This window comes from Gavialis gangeticus, unplaced genomic scaffold (assembly GCF_001723915.1).
Source record: "Gavialis gangeticus isolate Ggan-Ray unplaced genomic scaffold, GavGan_comp1, whole genome shotgun sequence".
Lineage (NCBI taxonomy): Eukaryota > Metazoa > Chordata > Crocodylia > Gavialidae > Gavialis > Gavialis gangeticus.
In genome coordinates this window covers 80,081,041-80,088,244 of record NW_017729033.1, presented here as the reverse complement: position 1 = coordinate 80,088,244, position 7,204 = coordinate 80,081,041, and the positions used below count along the sequence as shown (strand labels likewise).

The 7,204-nt window shown below is 40.8% G+C and overlaps 1 long non-coding RNA gene across 1 annotated transcript in view; it reads right to left on the bottom strand.

The window, feature by feature from the left end:
- LOC109303862 overlaps positions 1 to 81 on the bottom strand; it is a 5,136-nt gene extending 5,055 nt beyond the window's left edge. Inside the window, exon 1 of the long non-coding RNA XR_002099248.1 lies at positions 5 to 81. This is a non-coding gene — a long non-coding RNA (uncharacterized LOC109303862). The remainder of the gene's footprint in view (positions 1 to 4) is intronic.
- Between the last annotated feature and the right edge of the window lie 7,123 nt (positions 82 to 7,204).

Below are 7,204 nucleotides of genomic sequence, written 5' to 3'. Positions count from 1 at the left end.
TGACCTTTAAGCAAAAATTGTTAGATCAGCTAAAGTTTGCAGTTTTGTTTTCTAGTTCCGCTTCTTGGGGCCCATGTTAGTCTTATGATTGGTACAGACAGTTAATTTTAACATTACGGTTATGCTTCTGACAGGATACGTCTGTGGAAAACAATTTTGCAAGCTTTGCCTTAGCCAATATTAACTATATGCCATTACCAGATACTTTCAAGAAGCAGATCTTTTTTTGCTATAAGTTGCTCATTAACCCCTTTGATTCTGGCCATCACAGTATATGTGAGGTATGATGAGGTTTGCAGATTACTAGGACACATAGACAAGTTGAACAACAGTGCTGTGACAACTGGATTCCTGCCATCGATCCTATCATTCAAAGTTGTGTGTGTGTGTGTGTGTGTGTGTGTGTGTGTGTGTGTGTGTGTGTATAAAAAAAGAATTCCTTAAACATTTAAAAGGCTGAAATGCAGCAATCTCACATGTATTCCTACATTTTCAGAGACTATGATAAGGTGATACAGTTACAATTCCATACATTGCTTTCATTCATAAGAAAAAATGCAGATTGGAAGGAAGAATGTAATACAGGTGTCTAGACTTATACTGGTATATACTTCTGCATATACCTGTTTTTTTACATATGTGTATACATATGTGTATACTTGCACTGGGTAACTGATTGCTGTTAAATGTCTTGCATTCAACACAGTACTTTTGGAAGGACAACTTTTCCGTGTCCCCCTACCACCTCCAGACCTAATATTGTCAGAAGGCAGGAACTTGGCAATACTTAAAATAAGGATCTTTTCAGATGTTGTAAGCTGAGCATCCAGAAACTGATATGCCCAAAATCACCTGTCACTTCTGAAAGCTTGAGCCTTTTACTTTAGAAGTTTAATGCAAAACCTGTCACATTTAATTTACTTCATCTTAATTTCCAGCTTTGACCTCTTAGAATTTGCAATTGATACCAAATTAAATGCATACATTTCTTCTCTTGGTTTCCTGATCATGTAGTCTTCTGAGAAATAGAGCTTACTTAACTTAAAATAGGGGGTTGCTTTTAAAAACACGTTTCCTGCCACATTTTATATGGCTTTGCTAAGTTCTGTTAACAAGATTCTCAAGGGCCCATTTCTGACTTGCTTGTTCTTTATACCATAAAATTCTGGCTTTGACATCCACTGGAATTCTGCCTGAAAAGGAAGTGCAAAGTAGCCCCAAGTGTTCACTGGAAGTGTGTGAAATAGTCAATGACAATCAGTAACATACCTAAGCTGCATCATACAGATCATCTCTCCACCAAGTTCTGTAGTTATGAATCATAGAAAATTAGGTTTGGAAGGAACCCTCAGAAGGTCATCTAGTCCAACCCCTTCTCAAAGCAGGACCAGCCCCAACTAGATTATCCCAGCCAAGGCTTTATCTAGCCACGTCTTAAAAATCTCCAAAGATAGATATTCCACAATCTCTCTGGGTACAAGATTTTATTTGTGCATTTTTTACACTAAAACTAAAAACCTCTGTGTTCTTCTTAAATATTTAAGTTGGCTAGTTAACAAGTTTCTCTCATTCAGTACCCAAGGATTCTTACATGAAATGTGCTTTTAAATATAGAGGGAATTGATTAATGGAAGAATTGAGGGCTGGCTTATGTCATGACCTTTACCTTCTTTCATAATCTATCACTCATGAAGCAAAAGGTCATAACAGGACTATGCTATTATGCATTCGCTCACCTTTTCTTGAGATGGTTAAATTCAGAGAGACAGAGTCTGACATAGATGGTCACCACTGTGCTTTCCCATTTTTATCCATTTCTTTTCTTATCGTAAGTGAAAGTGCCAAATGTCAGCTGGCACATCTAACTGACCAATATTATTTTCCATGCATTTATGCATTCTTATTGACAGGCATCACATGCAATCAAAAATGGATCTCATAAGATTCTTTTACTTTTCTGACAAACCTCTTTCAGGGACTGAAATGAAACTGGCAGAATGAATAGAGACTGTGGATGATATCAGCTTAAACAGAGAGGAATGAATCTGCACAAAACTCACTGCTTTCCTGTGGAAGGGTATTAAAGGCATCAATCTGTTTATATTTGTATTCATCCTCTATGCATTTTCTTTAAGCTTGGGTATAAACTAACTAAAAAATCTCAAAGCAGAACTGCATGGAAACCACAAGTTTCACATGATTCTCTTGCAAAATCATTAATAGCAACCGTATCAGGAGATGACATGAAGCAAAGGGAGCTTTGCTGTCTGATTCCAGGAAAAGCCTTCATTTTAGCTACATGTCTAGAAATAAAGCAATTACAAGAACAAATTGTAATAATGCATCAGAACAATTTTGGTTTTGAGAAAAGGAGTGTCATGCCTATAGCAGAATGACATTTGTTTTTCTTCCACGGAGAATCAATAACTTCAAATGTATGCAAATGAAAAAAAAATGTAAATGTATCAAGGACATCCCATTATCACAAAATGAACAGGCATATGCACTCAAATGAGGGGTCCTCTACCTCTGAATAAGTACACTTTAGGGGACATTCACAATTTTGTATTTGACAATATTTACTCAGTGTTTCATTGGTTCTGTTCATTTAATTATGTCTTGTCTAAATGATGTATTTTATTACTAATAACAGACTCTGTTCAAACAACCCTAGTTTCTGTTAAAAAAAGTCATTCACGCAGTTCTAAAGGCATAATGTTTTACAGCTTCCAGAATCCTTTAAAAGAAACATTCTCCCCCTGGACCTTAGTAGGGATTCAGGGGGTGGTAGTACACTGAAATGTTATCAATTTTGCATTACTCTTTTTTATGCAGAACAGGTGTCTTGTTGTAAAATATTCCTACAGGTGCTGGGAGAAGATTAACCAGAGAGGCAGATAACAGCTTTCCTTGAGGACAATTGTATTAAGAGGTACAACCACACTTTTACAGCTGTGTTGCTTTCTACAGTGTTCCTGGCACCTCCCTGCAATACCCAAATCTTTCAAGATTAACTCTTTCTTTGCACCATGCTTTGGGGTTTTTCATAGATTCATAGATTAAGGGTCGGAAGGGACCTAGTAGATCTTCTAGCCCGACCCCCCGCCAGGGCGGGAGAACAACAAAGAAACCCCAAAAAGAGAAACGGGACTCAAATGAGTCCAGCCAGGTAGGCATCCAGCCTCTTCTTAAAGACCCCCAGGGTAGGGGCCAGCACCACTTCCCTTGGAAGTTGGTTCCAGCTCCTAGCCGCCCTAACTGTGAAGTAGTTTTTGCGGATGTCCAATCTATACCTCCTCTCCATCAACTTGTGCCCATTACTCCTTGTTATGCCAGCGGGCGCTAGGGGAAACAGCGTCTCCCCCAAACCCTTCTGGTCCCCCCTAGTGAGTCTATAGACGGTCACCAGGTCCCCCCTCAGCCTTCTCTTGTGGAGGCTGAATAGGTTCAGGTCCCGCAGTCTCTCACTGTAGGGTCTGCCCTGTTGTCCCCGGATCATGCGGGTGGCCCTCCTCTGGACTCTCTCCATGTTGTCCACATCCCTCTTGAAATGGGGCGCACAGAACTGGACACAATACTCCAGCTGTGGCCTGACCAGCGTCGCGTAGAGGGGGAGGATCAGCGTTTTAAAGAGACTGATAAAGAATCAAACTTACAAAACCCAAGGTAGGAATTCCTTAATGAACCATGAAAGAAGGCTTAAAGCTTTTATGATCCTCAAAATACTTGAAAGACTTTCTAACTCAGATTTTTTTTTAAAAAAATCTCTGATTTATCCCTGTCTGACAAAGGAGTGAATTTTCTGGCATTCTGGGCCTCTTTCTTTCCCCCTTACATGAAAGTGTTATAGACATCCATAGACACAGGTCAGGCTAGAAGATCATAGTCGTGCCTTCTAGGTTTATTCTGATCTATTCACAAAATAAAATCCTAGACCAGGGTGCCACAGCGCTCTGAGATGCTGTAAGTTGCACTTAAGAATGTTGCTCAATATTAGTATCGTCAGGCATGGAAACACCTGCATATGATTCACAGGATAAAACCAGCAATTTCAAATACAAATCCAAAGTGTTAAAAACATTCTGCCTTGTTGTGGCCTGAGTTCTGTGCAACAGAAGAATTGCTGTATTCTTTTTTCATAAACAAAAAAGTGAGTGAAAACTGAGAGCTGGCATTTTCCTAGGCTTGCCCTGAATCTTAAAAAAACCTGAAAACCACTGTCCTAGATCCATTAAAGCCAAGGTCAAAAAAAAAAGAGTGCCCTGGGATGAGTACCAAAGCAGCCATCACATGCCCAGTGTGACAGTAGTCCTTTGTCCATGCTCCTTAGGGGACAACGGCTGGTATGTTAGGACAGTAGCAAATTTTCCCCTTCATCCTTTATACATTTCCTAGCACAAGGCTCATCTGATGAGACTGAACAATGACTGAAGGATTTACTCCTAAATAGACCACAATCACTGTCCTCTTTTTTGTTTCACCAAATGCCGAATGAGCATGCCCCGTTACAAAAAATGGCTATAGGTAGGTAAGTATATTTGCCTCTACCTACATTACTGGTCTCCATTTATAAACAATCTAAGAAGCAGGGGAAAGTATAGATTATTTATAGGTGAGGAGGAGAAGATTCTATGAGGTTTGATAATGGATAGCATCAAGAGAGATGAACAGAAGATACCTGTTATACCGCAAGCAGGGAAACCTGAGGGCTCTTATGTGCATCATTGGAAGTGAAGTGCTTCAGCTTCAGTGTATGATTGTTTCTGAAATCCTGAAAACAACAGTTTGAAGTGTTAGAACATAATGTCTACCCAAACACAGATTACAGTTATTACCTGGATAAGGGAGTCTTTCAAGAGGAAAACAAAAACTGACTCCATAAACAAAGAATGCACTACAGCACCAAAATTAAACTCTTTCTTTGCATAGCTTGAAAACACTTGCAAAACATCAGCTGCTTTGAGGCTTACTGCATGACTAACCAACCTGGATACTACCGTGATAGACACCTTAGATGTAATGCAGTTATGATTCTGCTGGAGGGCTAATGTTTCAATGTTCCATTTGACCTAACCAGAAAATCTCATAATGAATAAGTGAGCAGAGTTGCCTACAACGTCTCCACATCTCTGTGTGAGTTCCTCCTATAAACCTGCTTCCTTAGATTGTCAGGAAGACAACTAAGATCTCTGCATTGAAATCATTCCTGAATAGCCATTTCTTCTCTAATGCCCACAAGAAATTAACCAGCTAGTTAAAGAGAGATTGTAGGGAGCACCTGGGCCTAATCTATTTTATTAAAAAACAAAAATAAAACCTTTAAGGCATGATAATATTATATTATTATATTACCAAACTATGACCAGTTTGTATATTGAACACTGTATTTAGGTGTCCATTTGTGGCAGCGAAGATTGTGCTGTCAGCTCTGAGGATGGTCTGAGGCCCAGGGGAAAGGGGCTCGTAGATCCCAAAGATGGCCTGAGAGTTTGTTCCAGGCATGAGTACTTAACTTGTCAGGCGCGACAGATGAACAGGAGCACAAGACTTGCCAGAACCAGAGACGATGCAATTTATTAGTTCCTGCTGGCTCCAGTTGTCTGGGTGCTCGATGAATGACATCAGAAAAGTGCACCCAGCAACGGCTGCATGGAGAGATGAAAGACATGGAGAAGAGAGAAGTTACTGAAAGAACAGATGCTTGGACTATGCCCCAGCAGGGATGAAGAAGGAGAGTAGGAAACTCTCTTCTTTTGAGACTTGGAGGAGTCTCTTTATGAGAAGTTCAAGCCAGCATTCGGAGGGATTTAGTCCATCCTTTTTGAGAGTACCTATAGGAGCAGAGAAAACGACTAACCATGAGTGGTGGCATTTCAGGGTCCTCAACCAGAGACAATCCCGAGGCAAGATACCCTGCTGCCAACCTGAGGATATTTCTTGGATCTAAAATGGACAAATCACCAGGGATCCCATGGCTATGGATGATTAAGTTGTGCTAGCTCGAGTACATGAGCTATGTCGATATAGAGAGCTAACAGTTAGTTCCTGTGCATAGAGTCAGGGTTGAGTCTGCAGACCTGTTGTCATTGCTTGCCTGTGACCCAAAAGTAGGTCACAGTGTGTAAGGAACAGCAGTTAGCTAAGGGTCAACAGCAGTTCGGGCCAGCAAGCCTCCCTTTTTACTTAACTTTACATCAAAGTTGTGGCATTAGAGATAGGGTGGACATGCTGTTGAAAATCAGATATAAGCTGCCTGCTGAGACGCAAGGGCTAACACACACCTAATTCCACCAGGAAAGTAAGCAAGCAGATCCAATAAAAACTGTTCATTTACACCATGTATCTGTTTTTATTTCAAAGCTTTTCAGAGCAGAGATAATATCTCAATTTTGCAAAGGACTAAGTACTTTTTAGTTCCTATCAGAAGCAAATAATGTATACTGTGGTAATGATAAGTGTTCAAACTGAAGTTCAAGACTTTTCAGCCCATTTCTTTACAAGTCTATGAAACCAAACCCAGACATCAGGAGTTTAATTCAGAATATGCAGAATTATTCCACACTGGTGGACAAACTTAGTTGCATGCTGCTGGCTCAGAAGAGTTGCATGTTGCAAGGACTATGTCCCAGACAACAGGAAAGAATGTAGCTAGCCAAAGGTTGTAGTAAATGACCAAGGCTAGGAACAGACATTACATATAAACCAGTTTAAGTGATCATAAACTGGCTTAAACCTGCAACAGAACATAAGTTCAGTTCACAAAAACCAGTTTTAAAATGGAAGAAACAGGTTTAGATAAACTTGGTTGAATATCAGACTTAATTGATTTGGGTTAAACCGGTTCATGCAATGTCTGTCCCAGACCCCTTCCTGGTTCAAGTTAAACCAGAGTCCCCCAAAATCCCAGACGCTTTCATAGTTTCATAGTTTCTAGGGTCGGAAGGGACCTGAGCAGATCATCTAGTCTGACCCCCTGCCATGGCAGGAAAGAGCACTGGGGTCAAACGACCCCAGTAAGGTGGTCATCCAACCTCCTCTTAAAAACCCCCAGGGTGGGAGCCTGCACCACCTCACTTGGAAGCTGGTTCCAGACCCTAGCCGCCCTGACAGTGAAGTAGCGCCTCCTGATGTCCAACTTAAACCTTCCCTCTGCCAGCTTGTGACCGTTGTTCCTGGTCACTCCTTGCGGCGCTCGGGGGAACAG